The sequence below is a fragment of the Perca flavescens genome, chromosome 13, assembly GCF_004354835.1.
Source record: "Perca flavescens isolate YP-PL-M2 chromosome 13, PFLA_1.0, whole genome shotgun sequence".
Taxonomy (NCBI): Eukaryota; Metazoa; Chordata; class Actinopteri; order Perciformes; family Percidae; genus Perca; species Perca flavescens.
In genome coordinates this window covers 2,900,371-2,922,022 of record NC_041343.1, presented here as the reverse complement: position 1 = coordinate 2,922,022, position 21,652 = coordinate 2,900,371, and the positions used below count along the sequence as shown (strand labels likewise).

The window sequence follows — 21,652 nt, the reverse complement described above, 5'->3', positions numbered from 1 at the left end:
CATAACGGTGTCTGCGTTTCTTTTTTTAAGATGACAAATGTAAAGAGTTTCTTTTTTTAAGATGACAAATGTAAAGAAACAGAATATAAATCAACAAATGGGATCGGTGCAGCTTTATGTTTGTAAATGTTAAAACCAAGAAAACATCAAAAACCCTAACCTCATACCACCATAACCTTGGGGGGGCTCTTTCTATAAACATACACAAAAAATAAAATCATTCACAGAATGTCATTTCTGTATGGACAGGGCTTTAAAATAGCAAAGCAATATTGTTCATGTTGGGAAATAAAATGACAAAACTTTCTTTAAGTGTATCATTTGATTTGATTTAGATTTTAGTAAGTTATGTTCAGTTTAGAAGATTTCCTGTTAAACTTGCAGAAAATACAGTAACAGCTAAATGGAAAGATTGTTATTCCACTCAATAAAATGTGTTACCATCTTATATCCTCATTGTCCTTACATGGCCAGTAAAGAAGCAGAATGTGATTTCATTTCTAGTGTTATTTGCATTCAATAGATCATAGTGGTATGATTAAGGACAGGACATTAATTTGTGACTAATATACAACAAAAGAAGAACAGGATCTTTGTGATATGCAGATCTTGTTACTGCCATGTACAATGGAATGAACAGCTTCAATCAGGAATTAACGGGATCTTTAGGTTGTTGTGCCCTAAGGTGATGGAAACAGAAACCAAAGAGAGAGAATGTTGGGTACTGTAACTTATTCCATTAGTACAGCTCATGTACAGAACATGTACTGATGCGAGTTTAAAGTCTTTGTCAAAGAAGTGAGCATGTTACTGTTTCCTAGTTATGGGCCAGATGGAAATAATGTAACCTTTCAAAAATGGATCAAATGTTGCAACACAGGTGGATTTTTTGCTAAGACAGTACTTCAAAGTAAAAAACACATGTATTGAGACAGCTGCTCCAGATCTGAGTGAGCCAAACATGATTCATGAGAGAGGATTTTCACGTGACATGCAAACGTGATGTGTCCCCTTGGAACTTTAGCTCCCAGAATTGAGAAAAAGTAGATCTTTTACCTGAGTCTAATGACCCACTCAGATAGATCTCTGCTCCATTGTTGGGATGAGGTCTCAGGGTTCCTGGAGGGGATCTGGGGAGGAGTTGTGGTTCAGGTGACAGTTGTAGTTTTTGTTTGGCAGGGTGTGCCTTTCTCCCCAAGTCTGAGATTATTTTTATATATTATATTTCTTAACAAAGAGTGGTAGCCCCCGGCAGAAGTGACAGATAACACATGACAAATAACAGCAGAATTCATAACATGGCCTTTTGTAGGTGATGGCTGAAACAATCCATCAGGTATTAATAGTTTGGTTATGTAACGTCTTCAGCATTGCCCTTTAGGTTTCTGCAGATATTTAAGGTTCTTTCTAGTTTCCTGTGAATGTTGTGCTCATTGTATATTCCTGGCAGGTGTACTTTAAAATGTTTTTATAAAATTATATTTTGTCTGTGACCAAGTGAGTTTTAAGAAAAATAACTACTTACCATATTTTCTTGTCAATATAAAGTAATAATCAGCCCAAAAGAAGGAATAAAAGATTAGCAACTCTCTAAACCCAACTAGGAATTTATTTCCTATAGATTTATTTAAAATAGAATCCATCTACATTATGACACAGCTGACCTCATTGCAGAGATGCAAGTTAAATTGATGGCTATTCGAAATAATATTCCACCAGATCAGAGAACCTATATGGAGATATATATAGGTCCACCTATTGTTGCATGTCTGTCAAGATGATCCGCTTGAGGGTTCCAAACAGCTTGTGTTGCCCTCCTACCTTTCCCTTTCTTCATCAGTGGGATCCTGTGGACTCTCTTCAGCTGGAAACGAGGCCAGTATAAATGTCCGATAGTCATGAAGGCAAGAGCAGACACAGGACAGACATACTGAGGGAAAGACGTGGACATCCACACAGTAAGAAATAACTTCACAGCATGCAATATAATTTTTTTATTGTTTACAAGATAAATGGATAATATATTGTTTTGTCAGTTCTAACTTTAATTGGACTTTTATGTATTACACAGCTTTTCTACGAAGGTCTGTACTGCTGCCTATAATTGTCACTAAAGTTTAGTTTTGTATTCTGAGTGCGCAATGACATCAGGTTGTACTCCAGTATGGATTAATGTCACTCTGAGAGCAATGAATGGATTAGCCCCAGTTTACAGTGTATGTTCCACTCAATGATGCTATAAACTGATTCCAAGAAAATCATCAACACATGAAGAACGTGTCTGTGTTTGCTCCAACTTTTTAACTCAGTCATTTTAAATCACTTGGAAGACTCATTCAAAGATACCTGCAGCTGCTACTGATTAACATATTTATTTACATCCCATTTGTTTTGTCATCTGGCTGCTGCTTTCCTCTGTGTTCTGTTTGAGGACTTGATGTAGGATTTGAAATGTATGAAAGCGTTTACCATTTAAATCTTCGAGGCCCGTTTTAAGTGTTTCAGCGTTTCTTGATGTATTACATTGGTTTGAACATTACTCATATCTGTAGCAAAGGGTTTCCACATGTCTGCAGTGGTAGAAAGTAACAAAGTAGATTCACTCAAGTAGCCTACACTTTAAGTACATTTTTAGGTACTTAAAAGTTCCATTTCATTCAACTTCATACTTCTACTCCAATCACATTTCAGACTGATATATTGCACTTTAATCTTGTTACTGGCTACTTTTTAGATTAAAGCATTACAACTAGCTTCAGCTCAAGCAGCGACAACAGCCAAATGGGGCAACAGGGGGAATATCAGTGCAGAACAAGTACATTTTGATACCATATCAGTACAAGTATATTTTGTTGATAATACCTCTGATTTTGAATGCAGGACATTTACTTGTATTGGAGTAATTTTACATTGTTGTATTGGTACTTTTACCCTGTGAAGTGAATGATTTGAGTATTTCTCCCAACACTGCATTTCTGGGATGATTAGAAATGGAGTTGGTTCTTTTAGTACATTTCATAGCCTTCTCCTAACTCTTTACCAGAGGAGAACATGCCTTCTGAATTCTGTCATTTGTTTTTTTCAGCATTTTGAGGACAATGTGGCTTGTCCTTCTTACATATCAACTTGCTACACTCCTTCTCGTCCAAGCTCGACATGCCTGCATCGGACACTCTACATTCAGAAGTCCAGGTCAGCGAGACTAGCCATGCTCTCTCTTTCATCCTTTTCATCCACATGCTGATCTGACTGGCCCTGCTGCCCCCACTCTTCATCCCCCACCTCTCTTTCTCCTGCAACCTAATACACATCAGCACAGTGGCCGCCTGGCTATCTGAGGAGTGTGTCTTTATCTCTGAGATGAGGTGTGTTACAGCTTTGGGTGTTTGAAAATGGAGCTGCTGGATTTATATATCACTTGTCAGAAGAAGATAAAAGAAGCTGAATGAAGATATTATTTCCGTGCAGGTGCATTTTGGAAGAAAAATAAAAATGTTGCACATGGAATGCTCTTAACTGCATGCTTCTATAGCTCGATGCTTTAATGCTGTTATGAATTTATAATGTCTAATTGTAAAGTTAGATGAGACAACCTTAAAAATGTATTTTGAGAAGTTTGATATCATGACACATTTAGTTGAAAATATATAAAATCGGCCAATTATGGAATTTATATTGACATGTAAAACACTTGAAAAATAGTACAATAACATTACAAGGCTTCAAATGGTCAAATCAAAGCAGCAGAGGCTGAGATATCCCGACTTCTTGTTTAGTGTTGGGAAATTCCTCCTCTGTGTCCCCTCTTTTGGGGCAATGTGTCTGACACCAATAAAAGACCTATCTATCCCTGCACATTCGTTAAATTGGTATTACATTGATCCTAAGCAAGAGCCAAATAAGACGATAAGATAAAGTCAAATACATTCGTTTAATCAGTCAAGCATCGGAGTTACATTACACAGATCTGTGGGATCACAAAGCACGCAGAGACTACGTTTCCCTAGCAGCAGACAAAAAGCTGGAACCGGTCCACGTATATCTAGACTGTCAGACCTTGTGAGCCCCGATCTATTCTTCCCCTCATCTCTTATACTTTCTTTCTCTTCTTCATTTGCTCTCACGCGAAGCGGTACATTCTGTTCCTGTTTTATTTGTTATTGTTACTCAGTGTACTTTGCTCGCGACTCATGACCTTTAACTACTCTATTACTCTATTAGTTAAGGCTTGAGCTAAACCTTCTGTGCAATAAGCATACACCAAAACACACTTGGTCTCTTATGGAAACCTTTTTCATTCTTATTATATTTATCTGCAAATAGTAAGAACATAATAATGTACACTAGTATTATTATTATTATTATATTATAATAATACAACTTGATAGTGTCTTTGATTTTCTTTTAGATTGAAGATTCAATTCCAATATTATTTTACAGTAAGTAGACATCATGCAACGGTTTTCACAGGCAAGTGAAAACTTTTGAGTAGTTCATGACAAATAAATCAACATTGTGTAAATTGGTGAAGTACCCCTTTAAGAAATCCGTTTTGGAGTAGTCTCCCCCTCAGCCACAGACTGAATCATGTTCAAAATCCTCATAGTTGATTCTGGTCTCATCCTTGCTCTGTTCAGTTAAATCAGACATCGAGGTCCTCTGTGGCTCTCAGACAGTGCACCTCAAGATCCTCCTGTGTCCCGTCTATTTCACTGGATACAACGAATCACTGCTGGCCCTCAACTCACAGCACTCCAAAGACCAGTGTAAAGGGACACCTGACTGGATAGCGGACCCACCTGTTGTCAAATTCAACTTCTCCATCACAGAGGAGGCGATCACTTTCTGCTCCAGCCGGCTGACCGTAGGTTGTCTAAAAAAAAACATCCAGCAGATGCCACTCAAACAACGGACTCTTAACAAACTCTTTTCCCTTTAAAGATCACAGAGGAGGTGGGAACCGGACTGTTCGCAGACTTCTCCAACGTCCAGCACATCAGCATCGCAGGCATGATCTGTTCTGAGGACCCCAGCAAAGAAGCGATCGCCTACCACCAAGAGGTGATGTACAGGTTCTCCTGCCGCTACCCACTGCAGTACCTGCTCAACAACACTCAGATGAGCACGTAAGTGGCATTTGCAGTTTAAAAGTGCACACAAAAGTAAATGTCAAATTTCAATTGCTGTTGTGAGCAAAGGCAGGACAAAAAGCAAAAAGTTTAAAGCGTGATAGTTTGATGTAGTAATCTAGATGAATTATGGTTTGGTGCAGTATGCTTTTTTCCCCCTCCTATATTAAGTCCAATAATACAGATGCAGGAGTTTATTTGAAAGTTTGTGTTCTGCTCAATTTTCCCATCAAAAGTATTCTGTTACATAAAAGTGTTTTAATTCAATTCAATTCAATTTTATTTTATTTATAGTATCAAATCATAACAAGAGTTATCTCGAGACACTTTACAGATAGGAGTAGGTCTAGATCACACTCTATAATTTACAAAGCCCCAACAATTCCAGTAATTCCCCCAAGAGCAAGCATTAGCAGTGGCTATTGCGACAGTGGCGAGGAAAAACTCCCTTTTAGGAAGAAACCTCGGCAGACCCAGACTCTTGGTAGGTGGTGTCTGACGGTGCCGGTTCGGGGTGTGATGAACAGTGGCAATAATAGTCATAATAAAGATAATGGAACAGTGACTACAATGGTAGTCGTAGTAGTTCATGTCATAGCCGGGCACAGCAGGGTGTTACAGGATGTAGTGTGGCACAGCAGAGCATGGGTGGATGCAGTGGACGTGGCAGGACGCAGCCCGACATGGCAGGGAATCGCAGAGCGTAGCAGGGTATAGCAGGTCCGCAGCGACAGCTGCAACCAAGACCCAGATCTTGGTGTCACCCTAATCCAAGGCGATGTTCTGGGTGAAGAAGAAACATAAGGACTCCGGGGAGTAAACTCCCAGAGCTAGGTTAGTAACAAGCATTTCTGGGACAAGGGTGCACACAAAAGTAAACAAATGAAAGAAAAGAGAGGAGAAAACAGCTCATTGTGTCATAGGAAGGAAGGAACTTCCCCGGCAGTCTAGAATTTATAATAGCATAACTAAGAGAGGCAGTCCAAAGAGATGCCGGATCGGGCTAGAACTCTCCCCAACCGGATCGGGCTGTACTGGCCTGCCTCCCTCTACTCTCGCTATATTATTGAATATGTGATACATAAATCTGATGACTATAAAGAGAAGCAGAGAAAATCAGGGGTGCTGTGTCTGCAGCTATACACCCTGCCCCACCGGTCTAGGCGTACGCTGCAACTCCTCACTCCCTAACTATAAGCTTTATCGAAGAGGAGTGTTTTCAGTTTAGTCTTAAATGTGGTGACGGTGTCTGCCCCCCTGAACCCAGACTGGGAGCTGGTTCCACAGGAGAGGAACCTGATAGCTGAAGGTTCTGGCTCCTATTCTACTTTTAGAGACTCTAGGAACCACAAGTAACTCTGCATTCTGGGAGCATAGTACTCTAGTGGGACAATAAGGTACTATGAGCTCTTTAAGGTATGATGGTGCTTGACCATTTAGAGCTTTGTAGGTCAGGAGAAGGATTTGAAATTCACTCCTGGATTTTACAGGAAGCCAATGCAGAGAAGCTAATACAGGAGAAATATGATCTCTTTTCTTTCTTTTTGTCATAACACGCGCTGCAGCATTCTGAATAAGCTGGAGAGTCTTAAGGGACTTATTTGAGCATCCTGATTAATTTTTACTACTAATTTTAAATGGGACTCTGTGTTGTTGGGCGCTCTTATACTGTACTTCATCACTTTATTTTAAGCTTTGTTCCTCTCATAATAACTACAGCCATCAAAGGTTGGATCTTTAATGATTCTCCTAGCCTTTATTTTTGCAACACCTGGTGTAAATACTCTTTAGGCAGGCAGGCACAGTTTTCAGCCAAGCAAACCACTCTCTGCAGGGCCTTGCAGTCCAGTTCGGTGCTGTTTCCATACCAGGCGGTACCAGGAGTAGAAATTCCTCAGTATTTGAGGGGATACTCTTAATTTCCTTAGGCGTCTGTGGTGAAACAGTCTCTGCCTCACCTTTCTCACCACTGAGTCAACAAGTCACAAGACCCTTGTTGATGTGGACACCAAGGTATTTGAAGCTGTCCACCCTGTCCACCAAGGACCTGTTGATATTAAGGGAGGCGTAGTTCCTTCCCTGCTTCTTCCCAAAGTTCACTATCATCTCTTTAGTCTCTCTGACATTCATGAATAGGTTGTTGATGTTGTTGTTGTCCTGACACCAGCAGGTCAGGCCCTCTACTTCTTTGAGGTAGGCCTTTTCATTGTTGCCTGTGATCAGGCCCAGCACAGCTGTGTCGTCAGCAAATTTGATGATGGTGTTGGAGTCAAAAGTAGCTACACAGTGGTGTGTGTACAGGGAGTACAGCAGGGGACTCAAAACACAGCCCTGGGGTGCTCCGGTGTTAAGGATGAGGGTGGAGGAGGTATGTCGGCCCACCCTTAGCACCTGGGTTCTGCCTGTCGGCAAGTCAAGGATCCCCAGAGAAGTGTTTAATCCCAGGTCCTTGAACTGTGTGACAAGCCTGGAGGGAACTATGGTGCTAAACTGAATCTCACGTAGCTTCCTTTCTATTCCAGGTGAGATAGGGTGGTGGAGGATGTGTGCTAAAGCGTCTGAGCTAAGGGGCTCACACACCAAGTAGGTGACAAAGAACTAGTGGCTGCTAAGTCCGACTCTGATGTCACCTCATGTCTCTTCAAGTTGCCTGTGTCTTGGCCAAGACCTTGGCCTAGTTTCAGAAGGGCTTGTTGTGTCCCTCCTGTATCAGATGAAAGATGACTCGGTTTTTGATGTTTTTTTTTTCCCATAATGATTTGCAGCTCCTGACAGAACTTTATTTGTCCAACAGGTCTGGGGTCAGCCTGGCAGTCAAAGACAATAATGGGAGTTTCATCAGCTCACTGAGCATGCGACTCTACTCGGTAAGAGGAGTGAGGTGACAACCGCTAGCTACTTTATGTGATGGTTAGATGGTTAGAAAAGAGCACCGAGCACCATGGCTACATGACGACCAAATTGGCATCGTCTAACCTACCAACCTTTTAGATGACTTCTTACTACTGTAGAAGTAAAAGCTATTTAATTACATCACGGAAACCATTTACAAGAAAACTAAACTGTTTAGTTTAGTTAAGGAGGACATCAAATCACACACACAGGTTAGATTTATTTCCATGATTAAGACACAAATTAAGACACAAATACATATATACCTCTATCATCATCAATAAAATGACTCACGCATCAAAAAAATAGATTACGGTTACTTTTCCGGGTTTCCCACTAGCTGTTATTTGACCTTCTTCTATTAAAGTTATAGTGCGTAGTTTCTGTTGCCCTCATGAGCAATTCTCCCATCACTGTACCATCTCGTTTTCGAGGGGGTTCTGAACAAAATACAACAAAAAACATTACAGACATACAAACATGATAAACAAAACAAAACAGAAACAAATACAGTAACACAACAATAACAACAACAACAACAAAAAGAAAATAAACACAGAGCCTACAATTACAACATAATAAATAACAGGGAATAATGATCAATCAAAATATAGCCAAATGTTACTGTAGAAACAGTGAAATTAAGTGGTTCAATAAGAAGAGAAGAGTGAAGAATGAGATAAAATTGGAGAAAATTAAAGTCTACATGTACAGTTAGTATGAAAGTGAGTTGCCAAGGCATGTTTAAACAGTCTGAAAGATGAAGAGCGAATATTTACTGGTAAGTTATTCCAGTCAGAAGGTGCTTTAAACATAAAAGCATTTTTTTATCTGGACTTAGAAACATGAGGTACTGAAAAAAAAGCTGTACATTATGTCTTAAATGATGAGTGGAGGAAAAAGGAACCAAAAACTGTTAAATAAAAAGGATAATTGAAATGAACACACTTAAAGACAAAGTGCAACCAATAAATCTGTCTTCTTATATATGGTGTGGGCAAGTCAAGAAGTTCATACATTATACAGTGATGAGTTGTTAATGCGCAGTTAAGAATATATCTACACAATCTATTATACACTCTAGTAAGAGAGGAATTAGAAGCAATGCAATACACAGAATCAGCATAATACATTATTGGCAATATAAGTTGAAGGGCAATTTTTTTCGATCTTTCGTTAAAAGTTTAACGATCTGAAACGCAAGTATGAAACGCAAAACGCAAGTAGCTTTGTGGGCGGATCTCGAGCGCTGTTGCTATTATACCGGCGGGATAAATGACTCTTGCCCCCGACGCAAATCTTAAATGGGTTGGTCTGAAGTTGCTAGGTGTGGTTTGGGCGTAACGTGCAATAAACCAATCAGAGCGTCATCTCACATTCCCTTTAAGAGCAGGTGCGCTTGTTCCATAGCGGATTGCTATTATGACGGCGGATTTGCCACGCAAGCAGGAGCGTTCCGGGATGCGGCAAAGTAATAAATGCCCGTCTTGGCCGGGTGGCGATGTTGCTGCGGCCTCTCGGGCGCATCTCCTCAAGTCTGGAGAGGATTGCTGCAGCCATGGAGCGTGGGCCTCCAAACGCACCACCTGCTCCTGTTGTGCCCCTTCCTCCTCCCCCCACTCCATCCCCGCCTCCCGCTCCACCAGGAGCACATCGCGCATTACTCCCGGACCAGATCCCGCCGTAGTGTCCAATCCCACCATAGTTCAACATCACTTTCCTTAAGTCCTCTAATATTTCCTCATTTATGTCATCAACACATCCATGATTCATGGAAATGTTGTGTAAATCACAACAAGCCACAAAGAATGCTGGGACTTTTTGAGGACTGTACTGTAAAGTGCCTCCTGATCTATCCAAACACCTAAAGCGCATTTTCAGTAATATTTTTCCTTGTAATTATGTATGGTTTACAAAAATGGGAACTGCTGCGTCCGTTTAGATGAGAGAAGTGTATGCACGTTGTGCACACGCTACATTATGGCCAAGCATGCGCCCCTAAAATAGCATCTGAATAACGCGCTACTGACTTTAGACTAGGACCACTGACTTTAGACTAGGACCACTGACTTTAGACTAGGACCACTGACTTTAGACCAGGTTTTTCCTGTTCAGTGGCGGAATTGTTTTCTGAAACTGCAAAATAGCACCAGGGAACGTTTGCGCCTGAACACGCCTCCTCTTTTCGCTGTTTTACCGACGTGCGTCTGTGGAGGGAAAAGTTTGCTGCGCGTCTGGTGCAAAATAGGAATGATACATGCGTTGGTGTGCAAAGGCAATTGCGCTGGGTGCAAGATAAGACCCTAAGACTATAATTCAATTTATGTACAATATGGTAATTAAAAGAAAGCTCAGAATCAAAGCATAAGCCCAGGTATTTAATATGGTCAACTTTCTGCAACGTAGTGCCATCAAGACAAGAAATACGACATGAATGTGTTTTGCATTTGAGTTTGATTTTCTGTCAAGTGGCAAAAATCATAGTATGTGTTTTAGTTTTATTGAGGTGTAACTTATTAACTGCAAGCCAGTTTTGTAAGTTATTATAATCAGACTGTAAATCTGCTTCAATCTGTACTAAATTTGTATGTGAAGTATATACAGTACAGGCCAAAAGTTTGGACCCACCTTCTTATTCAATGTGTTTCTTTATTTTTATGACAATTTACATAGTAGTTTCTCACTGAAGGCATCAAAACTATGAATGAACACATATGGAATTATGTACTTAACAAAAAAGTGTGAAATAACTGAAAACATGTCTTATATTTTAGATTCTTCAAAGTAGCCACCCTTTGCTTTTCTTGATAACTCTGCAAACCCTTGGTGTTCTCTCAATGAGCTTCATGAGGTAGTCACCTGAAATGGTTTTACCTTCACAGGTGTTGAAGAATCTAAAACATAAGACATGTTTTCAGTTATTTCACACTTTTTTGTTAAGTAAATAATTCCATAGGTGTTCATTCATAGTTTTGATGCCTTCAGTGAAATCTACAATGTAAATAGTCATGAAAATAAAAAGGAAACGCATTGAATGAGAAGGTGTGTCCAAACTTTTGGCCTGTACTGTACACTCACCTAAAGTATTATTAGGAACACCCTACTAATACCGTGTTTGACCCCCTTTCGCCTTCAGAACTGCCTTAATTCTTTGTGGCATTGATTCAACAAGGTGCTGGAAGCATTCTTTAGAAATGTTGGCCCATATTGATAGAAGAGCGTCTTGCAGTTGATGGAGATTCATGGGATGCACATCCAGGGCACGAAGCTCCCGTTCCACCACATCCCAAAGATGTTCTATTGGGTTGAGATCTGGTGACTGTGGGGGGCATTTTAGTACAGTGAACTCATTGTCATGTTCCAAGAAACCAATTTGAAATGATTCAAGCTTTGTGACATGGTGCATTATCCTGCTGGAAGTAGCCATCAGAGGATGGGTACATGGTGGTCATAAAAGGATGGACATGGTCAGAAACAATGCTCAGGTAGGCTTTGGCATTTAAACGATGCCCAATTGCTACTAAGGGGCCTAAAGTGTGCCAAGAAAACATCCCCCACACCATTACACCACCACCAGCACTCTGCACAGTGGTAACAAGGCATGACAGATCCATGTTCTCATACTGTTCACGCCAAATTCTGACTCTACCATCTGAATGTCTCAACAGAAATCAAGACTCATCAGACCAGGCAACATTTTTACAGTCTTCAACTGTCCAATTTTGGTGAGCTTGTGCAAATTGTAGCCCTTTTTTCCTATTTTTAGTGGAGATGAGTGGTACCCGGTGGGGTCTTCTGCTGGTGTAGCCCATCCTCCTCAAGGTTGTGCGTTTTGTGGCTTCACAAATCTTTTGCTGCATACGTCGGTTGTAATGTGTATTTGAGTCAAAGTTGATATTCTATCAGCTGGAATCAGTTGGCCCATTCTCCTCTGACCTCTAGCATCAACAAGGCATATTTGCCCAGAGGACTTCCGCATACTGGATGTGTTTACTTTTTCAGACCATTCTTTGTAAACCCTAGAAATGGTTGTGTGTGGAAATCCCAGTAAGTGAGCAGATTGGGAAATACTCAAACCAGCCCGTCTGGCACCAACAACCATGCCACGCTCAAAGTTGCTTAGATCATCTTTCTTTCCCATTCTGACATTCAGTTTAGAGTTTAGGAGATTGTGTAGACCTGGACCACACCCTTAAATGCATTGAAGCAACTGCCATGTGGCTGATTAGATAATTGCACTAACGAGAAATCTTACAGGTGTTCCTAATAATCTTTAAGGTGAGTGTATAACCGTATCATCAGCATAAAGCTGAACAGAACACTTACAAATAGAGGGAAGATCATTAATAAATATGGAAAAAAGAAGTGGACCAAGTGTTGATCCTTGAGGCACACCACACTGTTGAATTAGAGTGTCAGATTTGTTTCCATTAATAACAATACATTGTTTTCTACTATGAAGATATGAGTTAAACCAGAGTAATGCAGTGCGTGAAAGGCAAATAGCGTAAAGTTTATCCAGAAGAATGTAATGACTGACCAAGTCAAAAGCCTTTGTCAAATCAATGAAAATAGCACCAGTTAGTTCCGAATTGTTCGAGGCGGTAAGAGTATTGTTGGTTAGTTTTAGCAGCGCAGTAGTTGTAGAGTGATTTGAACGAAAGCCAGACTGAAAAGGTGAAAGGATATTGTACTCATTTGGCAATGGCTTGAATGTAACGGACGTTCATTATAATCAAAAAGTTACGCACTAAAGCTTTAAATTGTGGTGATTATCATTTCAATGTGTAAAGGCCTCTGATTGCAGTCCCAAAGGAACTAATACAGATGTATCAGCAAGTACAAGTCAGCACCAGTAGATCCAGTAGTAGGCATGAGTTCTTCTAGTCTCGCATTGCCAGACCTATCTCCACAGCGCTGTGGTCCCAAAATGTCCCAGTTAGAGAGGAAATGTCCTAAACATATTCTTTGTAAATCTTTACAATCATTCCCCGAAAGAACCAAGCAGGCCTGCCTTGTTGCATCATCCAAGTTGTTCTTAAAACTTGCCATTTCCAGCATGTAACGTTGCTCAGAGGTTCCGGTTAATGTTGCTCGATGCGACCGGAGTTTAAAGTTAACTCAAAGAAAGCAGAGAGTGAATGACATCCGGCAGATCTTCTGTTGGCACCAAACTATCCCGTAAATGAGCCGTCATCGATATAGACTAGAGTCCTTATAACCAATATAACGAAGATGGTCTGGTCTTTGAGATACTCAGGGCTCTGTTAAAATGTATTGTACTCTTCATTGGTAGAGAAAAACAAGGAGTAGATTTACAGCAGAATGTTCATCTAGACTACAACTCCTATCACAGTAGGAAAAGGTGTAAATAATAATCTTAATGATGGCTGAATTCCATTTAGCTGCTGCAGTTTCACTCCTGGTATTGTTCATGCTGGCTCACTGTCACGGCTTCCTGGGACACTTGAATAGAACGGAGGCATCAGTAATGTTGTTAATAACACCTGTGCTTACTGTGTGTGAGCTTATTCTGAAGTAAAAATGTTGGATGAGAAAAAGGCAAATTAATCTTTATTCCTTTACCACATACATTTTTTTTGGCATTTTTAGTGGATTTTGTCCAGAATATATTTTGCAATCTGCAGATGTCAGCAATGACTTTATTAAAGGAATAGTTCCTCATATTGGGAAATAGGCTTAATTGCTTTCTTGCCAAGAGTTAGATGACAAGATTGATACACTGAATATTTTATGAATGCAATATAAAAATGACAAGACAGAATAACACACATAATATCTCATTTGTTTAATCCGTACAGAAATTGAAGTGTAAAAATGACCATTTCTAGTTAAACATGGACTTATGTGCTGGACTTTTTCTGGGCATCGTGACTTTCTTGTCTTTGGAGTCGATCTTTCTTTCAGCTTTAAGTAAATTCTGAACATTTCTAAGTCACTTTAAACTAACCTTGATTCATCATAAAATGATTGTGTATCTCTATCATTTTCTTTTATATAGAAATTTGAAATTTTATAATTTCTAATTTATTTACAGATATAAAGAATCAGGCTTGAGGTTCTTTCAATATGAATGATGACTTGCTGGATTAAAACTGGGACCTTTGCTAATTGCTATATTCCATCTATATAGTGGTTAATGATGAAAGTGCCGTTCTATAGTAATGCTAATATTTTGGCTCTGCATCGTGTAGTCCAGACAACAAATTTAGCAGCAGTACCCCTCCTGTGGCCCTTCCCTTGTGTGGAGGGATGGGCAGTTCTAAACTGATGATGAACTCAAAGCATTCTGTCAAAATCACCAACACATCAATCACTTTAAACAACATCCTTCCGTCTCTTCTGTTATTGGGCCTGAAGGACCATGGCTACTCCTCCATTTTGCAGATCCCTCCAGGAGGCTTGGATCTAAAGACCAGGATCTATGTAGAAGTCAAAGCGTCCAACCTCACTAACAGGTACTTCCATAGGTGGCCCAATAATCACAACTGGCCAGTGCAACCTCCTCAAATATCTAATAATAATTTCCTTTACATAAAGAAAGACATTTGCACCATACTTTGATGCATAAAAGGAACAAAATTGTTGCAGAAATATTCAATAGAATGGAGGAAATGTTGAACCCAAACTTTAGCAAAAACGAGATTTAGCAACTGAAGTATACTGATTGTATATTTTTGGTAAAAAAAGAATTTGCTCAATAAAGAACACACATTTCAATCCTAAATATCTGGTAAAAAATTGGTGCTCTGTTATGTGTGCATGTTAACCCAGGGATCTACACTGTCTTACCTCATTAAAAAATTTGATAAATTAATAAAATTCTAGATAAGTATTTTTCCCCAAACTGTACCTGTGCCAACATCCATAGCAAAGGTTCAAATAGATCTCACCTAGAATATGGGAAAATATGACAAGCTGTATTGATCTGTGCTGATACCGAAACGCCTCCTTGCAGATTCAACGTGCTCCTGGACCGATGTTACGCCTCTACCTCGCTTTTCGACGTCACCACCACATATTATGATCTCTTTGTTGGGTGAGTTAACAGTCTACAGAGATGAAAAGTGAAACAACTCAATTTAGGTTAAGAGAAAAATAGAAACTTGTTTTTTTTGGACCATTGAACCACATCTCATAGTGTTCATCCATGGGAATATAAATATATCCTAAAGACCTTCCAGGTGGATGCTCCATCCAGAAAAATGAGAACAATTTTGGTTATTTTCTAGTGGTCTTATTATATATGTACATACGAATGTAAAGTTTACCAATGTGAATTAGATTATGCATGAAAAACTTCAAAAGGAGGAGGGTTATGTTATCAATCTGTTTTAATGTTACCTGTGAACCGGGCCTATGCTAAACCAAAAGGGATCCTGTCTGTCGGACAGAATCTCAAAAAAATTGGTAGACTGAAACCTGGTAGTAATCTCTGGAGAACAGGGCAAAAAAATCACCATCTGTTCTCTTCAAGGTGTAACCACGATGCCCAGACAATAATGGGAGTCAACGGAGCGCAGCAGATAGCCCGCTTCTCCTTCGAGGCTTTGCGCTTTGTCCAAAGCAAAGACGTAACTCTCTCCACCTACTATGTTAACTGTGTCACCAGGCTCTGTGTGAACTCTTTCTGCCCCAAACTCATTCAGGTCAGATTCTGCCTTTAGGTGTAAAACCACACATCACAAATGCCAACATTCCGCCAGGCAAGAACTTTGATATTAGACAACTCTGTTTTATGACAATGTTTTGTTCCTGTTTTCTACATCTACACATGGCAAATACAGTATGGTTAAGGTTAAAGAAAGATCGTGGTTATGGTTTTGAGTGGACGCAAACTCAGGTCTCTTACATGAAATCAGACATGCTCCACATCCCAACTTCCATAATCATACTTTTTGCCTGGCCACATATAGATCACACATATAGATCACACTACTCCCTTCCATCCGATGACACTGAACGTTTGCATTGGATGCTACTCATAAGGTGTAGATTCGTCTATTGTGGAACTAATTGCTTGGGATAATAGGCTGCACAAATTATATCATGCTATCCTAAATATAAAGTTTTAATTTACAGTAGTTGGTTTATTTTTATGGAAAGCTGTCATGGAAAACAGAAGTGTTGTTCATTTTCACTGCTTCATCTCAAGTACTCTGTGTAGGGTACTTTATTTCTGCAGAACAGAAAACTGTCTTAAGAAATATAACAATCCCCTGATTCACCTGCAGAACTGCACTACCGGCACCAACTCAAGGAGGCGCCGCAGTGGCAACGACAACCAGGGCACCACAGTGAGCGACATGGCCACCGTCAGCTCAGGCCCCATCACTTTCCGCACAGATATCGGTGAGAATGGGAATGGTCTCCATAGGTTTACGCCTCAAAATTCAGATATACTCGAGTAACGACGGCACAGTTACACGTTTGCTGAATCATACCTGTCACATTTCAGACTGCATGTGTTGATTGTGGGTTTCTTTTGGTCACTGATGTATTGAGGGTTTCTCTTTTCCACTCACAGGGTATCTGGTGGCATCTGGAGGTATGCATACACTGCCAACATTAATTCATTTCCTGCATTCCTGTATTTTTATCAAACAAAACAGATGACAAGAGCTTTAGACATTGGGAAACCAATTGGCTTGACAGTTAGATACATAAATGTTGTACATTAATACGTTGCCTTCATTCTTATCAGTATAGAAATTGTACATTGCTCTATATGCTCTAATCCTTGGTGTCTCTTTCCTTCCCAGGTGCTCAGCAGACTCATTTGAACAGTACCATGCTGGCTGTTTCAGTCGTAGCAGGCATTGTTGGAGTCATCTGTCTTACTCTGGTGGCTTTCATTGTTTACCAGAGGTACAGCTCCAATATCAGTTCCACCAAGAAGATTCTGTACACACAGGAGTGACAGACTTTGGGCTTTATATGCACAAAAAAAGATATATAACACAATAAAGGAAAGGGAAAAAGCCAAAAAAACCTAATATGAATACTTTAAAGTGAAGTAGCCTAATTAAGACAACAAGTGATTATGCTCCGCAGACAATGTATAAAACAATGTATACTGTATAACTGTTTGCAAAATAGCAATGAAACAATAGATGGAGGAGAATATTATTTTACAACAACCCACATTATCAACCACGGTGCTGACTATAGAGACACGGGACAGACAGTCACCGTGTGAGTCCAATTTTTTTTAACTCACCTCTACTTGTAGAGGAAAGACATTCTCCTATCCTTCATTGTAGCAAAATGCTCAGTGACTCTGTCATATAGCTCTCAACGGGACTTCATGTCTTGTGTTACAGAGGCTTCCATTGATATCTTCGCCAAGCTTCATTCAGGGCCCTTTCCTGCATGTCATCCCCCATTTCCTGCCTCTCTTCAGCTGTTCTTAATGAAGGAAAAACCCTAAAAAATATATCTTAAAAAACATATGTTGACTTTTGTTTTCCCACAAGAAGTCCAGTGTGTGTTTGACCCATCCACCAGCCCTACCTCCATACATGGACTTTGTCACTCTTTAAGCTACGTCATCTTACAGCGCCACAGTCGAGCAGTTGCTCTGAGAGCCTGGTGTGTCCCATACAGACGCTGAACCAGCTCCCAGTCTGGGTTCGGGAGGTAGACACCGTCACCACATTTTGGGGCTTTTCCCTTTAATTGAAAGTGGATAGATATGAAAGGGGAGAGAGATCGGGGATGACACGCAGCAAAGGGCAGCAGGTCAGATTCAAACCCTGTGCCGCTGCAGGACTCAGCCAACATGGGGCAAACGCTCTTACTGGGTGAGCTAGAGGCTGCCCCACCGTCACCATAATTAAGAGTAAACTTAAAACTCTCCTCTTCAATAAAGCTTATAGTTAGGGAGTGAGGAGTTGAAGCATTCGCCTAGACCGGCGGGGGAGGCGTGTAGCTTCTCTTTAGTCATCAGATTCATCTACCGATCCTTACAGAAATGGCTCAGGTTTGCCTTGGACCAGCTCTTATAGTTTTAGACTGCTGGGGGACTTCCTTTGAAACACTGAGCTCCTCTCTCCTCTCTCTTTCCATCTGTGTGCATCCATTCCCAGAAACTAACTTCGCTCTGGGGAGCTTATTCCTCAGAGTCCTTATGTTTTTTCGCCCGGCTGTTTTTCTTGGATTAGGGTGGCGCCTAAATTATGGTTGCAGCTGTTGCCGTGTTCCTGCTCCGCGCACTGCTCTGCCCTGCAATGCCCTGCTACGCTCTGCAGTGCCCTGCTACGTCCTGCTACGCTCTGCGGTGCCCTGCTACGTCCTGCTATGCCCTGCGGTGCCCTGCTACGTCCTGCTATGCCCTGCAGTGCCCTGCTACGTCCTGCTACGCTCTGCGGTGCCCTGCTACGTCCTGCTATGCCCTGCGGTGCCCTGCTGCGTCCTGCTATGCCCTGCAGTGCCCTGCAGTGCCCTGCTGCGTGCCCTGCTACGTCCTGCTATGCCCTGCGGTGCCCTGCTACGTCCTGCTATGCCCTGCGGTGCCCTGCTACGTCCTGCTATGCCCTGCAGTGCCCTGCTACGTCCTGCTACGCTCTGCGGTGCCCTGCTACGTCCTGCTATGCCCTGCGGTGCCCTGCTACGTCCTGCTATGCCCTGCAGTGCCCTGCTACGTCCTGCTACGCTCTGCGGTGCCCTGCTACGTCCTGCTATGCCCTGCGGTGCCCTGCTCGTCCTGCTATGCCCTGCAGTGCCCTGCTCGCTCTGCAGTGCCCTGCTACGTCCTGCTCTGCCCTGCAGTGCCCTGCTATGCCCTGCTACACTCTGCAGTGCCCTGCTATGTCCTGCTACGCTCTGCGGTGCCCTGCTATGTCCTGCTACACTCTGCGGTGCCCTGCTACGTCCTGCTCTGCCCTGCAGTGCCCTGCTACGCTCTGCAGTGCCCTGCTACGTCCTGCTACGTCCTGCTATGCCCTGCAGTACCCTGCTACGTCCTGCTACGCTCTGCGGTGCCCTGCTACGTCCTGCTATGCCCTGCGGTGCCCTGCTACGTCCTGCTATGCCCTGCAGTGCCCTGCTACGCTCTGCAGTGCCCTGCTACGTCCTGCTCTGCCCTGCAGTGCCCTGCTATGCCCTGCTACACTCTGCAGTGCCCTGCTATGTCCTGCTACGCTCTGCGGTGCCCTGCTATGTCCTGCTACACTCTGCGGTGCCCTGCTACGTCCTGCTCTGCCCTGCAGTGCCCTGCTACGCTCTGCAGTGCCCTGCTACGTCCTGCTACGTCCTGCTATGCCCTGCGGTGCCCTGCTACGTCCTGCTATGCGCTGCAGTGCCCTGCTACGTCCTGCTATGCCATGAACTACTACAACTACTATTTCTAGTCATAGTTCCATTATCTTTATTGTGGCTATTATTAACACTGTTCATCACACCCCCAACCGGCACCGTCAGACACGCCTACCAAGAGCCTGGGTCTGTCCCAGGTTTCTTCCTAAAAGGAAGTTTTCCTCAACACCCAAGATTTCTCCCTGAAAGGGAGTCTTTCCTCGCCACTATCCAGTGGCGGATCTAGAAAATTTAACATGGGGGGCAAAGGGGTAGCGAGAGATCTTGGTAGGGTGGCAGGGGAAGACGGTACATGGAAACCCCCATATGTAAACTGCTATGCCCTACTACGCCCCGCAACGCCCTGCTACGCCCTAAACTGCTACAACTATTATTTCTAGTCATAGTTCCATTATCTTTTTTGTCACTATAATTACCATTATTATGAATCATAATTCTCTATATCTGTATATCTGTATCCATCTGTATCTAACCGGCAGCGGCCACCAAGACCCTGGATCTGTCTGATGTTTCTGCCCAAAAGGAAGTTTTTCCTCGCCACTGTTGCACCAAATGCTCTTTGGAGAATTGTTGGGTCTTTGTAACTTAAAGAGTGTGGTCTAGACCTACTCTATCTGTAAAGTGTCTTGAGAAGAGTGAACTTTTGTTGTATATGTAAATATTTAAATATCTAACCCTATAACATATACAACAGAATGGAAATAGCCAAAAACAAAAAAAAAAAGGTCATGTCACGACATGTTATGTTACTGTACTGCAATTTATATGTAAGGAGAATATAAACCAACCATATGGTCCAGGGGTAACTGCAGCCTCCTCTTCCTCTCTGTCATCTTCATCTGCCTCCTCCTGATCTCTCTCTGCCTCTGTCCCTCTCTCTGAACCTGCAGCCTCCTCTTCATCCCTCACTGTCAATTCATCCTTTCCCTCTTCTCTTTCACTCATTTCTGCATCTCCTTCTGTGGTCTTCTCCTGCTCTGACCTGCCTGGTCTCTCCAGTACCCTGCCTTCTCCTTCTTCATTTCCCTCCTCTTCCTCCTGTGCACATCTCAGGATTTTCTTGACTGGCAGTATCCCCACTTTTAGGCTTCAGCTAATATCTCCAGCTACTCTGGCCTGCAAAAGTCAAGATGTGAAAAGCTCTTGTTATTCTTGTATTACATTACACTGTATGGCCCTGTAGCTAATATAAGTAGCCTAAAAAAGACGAGATTTATTACATGCACACATCAGTTATGTTTAGACTAGCCTTCTTAACCCCGTTGTATTTGTTGTTTTCCCAGTTTGACAGTAAAGGATGTTGCCTGGTTTAATTTGTGCAGCGTTATTGTCGTGATATGTGAGAGGAAGTGGATTTTATAATACTCCTTAACTAATCATATACATATGATCGGTCTCAGCAAGCACTGTGTAGTGTGTTGTAACGTAACGCCACCGAAACGGCGACCCTCTGTAAACGTTATGAATTCAAACATGCCAGTTTGTAATATTTTGTATTATGCTCTTCTTGTCTTTACTGAAATCAAACCAATCAAACAGCAGAATGCTCTTACAAACCAGGAGGGAGCGATTTGACTTTTGGCTAACGTAATGGACGCGCTGTTGTTGATGCTGACTCGCCTTTAGCAGACATTACATTTATTACAAATGTAACTTTAGATGAAATGTGTGTTTTAACTTCACCTGGGGAAACTGACTTCACTTTCCGAGGCTCGGCTCGGTCGCTCCAGTCTTTGCCGGGATGCAGGGCCACCGCCCCGCAGCAGACTCGCTGTGTGTGTGTGTGTGTGTGTGTGTGTGTGTGTGTGTGTGTGTGTGTGTGTGTGTGTGTGTGTGTGTGCGAGCCAGAATGTGCGAACGCCGCTCTGCACGTTTGATGCAGGGACGTAGCTAAGTATTTGAGGGGCAGGGGGCTAAGATTACATCTACAATTATTATTTATTATGAATTAATATAAATTAATTGTTTGTTTCAATGTTTTAAGAAGCCTGTGCACATAGTGGCAGTTTGTTTTTACAAGCAAAGTTTTTTGAACACCAAAGTTAGGGGGGCAGGTGGGGGCAAGGCCCTACAGTGGGGGGTCAGCTGCGCCCCCTTGCCCCCCTGTAGATCCGCCCCTGCCACTGTCACACAAAATTCTTGCTCTTGGGGAATTACTGGAATTGTTGGGTCTTTGTAAATTATAGAGTGTGATCTAGACCTACTGTATCTGTAAAGTGTCTTGAGATAACTCTTATTATGATTTGATACTATAAATAAAATTGAATTGAAAGGGTGTCTTGTATCAGACGCTG

General features: G+C 41.9%; 1 long non-coding RNA gene across 2 annotated transcripts; it reads right to left on the bottom strand.

Annotated features, from left to right (window-relative positions):
* Nucleotides 1–13,811: 13,811 nt before the first annotated feature.
* LOC114567145 (uncharacterized) lies at nt 13,812–20,186 on the bottom strand. Of its 2 annotated transcripts, XR_003694127.1 has the most exons (4): nt 20,147–20,186; nt 16,487–16,944; nt 14,936–15,094; nt 13,812–14,464 (listed from the first exon to the last, which is right to left on the bottom strand). It is a non-coding gene; the product is annotated as an uncharacterized LOC114567145 (long non-coding RNA). The 2 variants fall into 2 exon arrangements; XR_003694126.1 differs by having other exon boundaries at nt 13,812–15,094.
* Between the last annotated feature and the right edge of the window lie 1,466 nt (nt 20,187–21,652).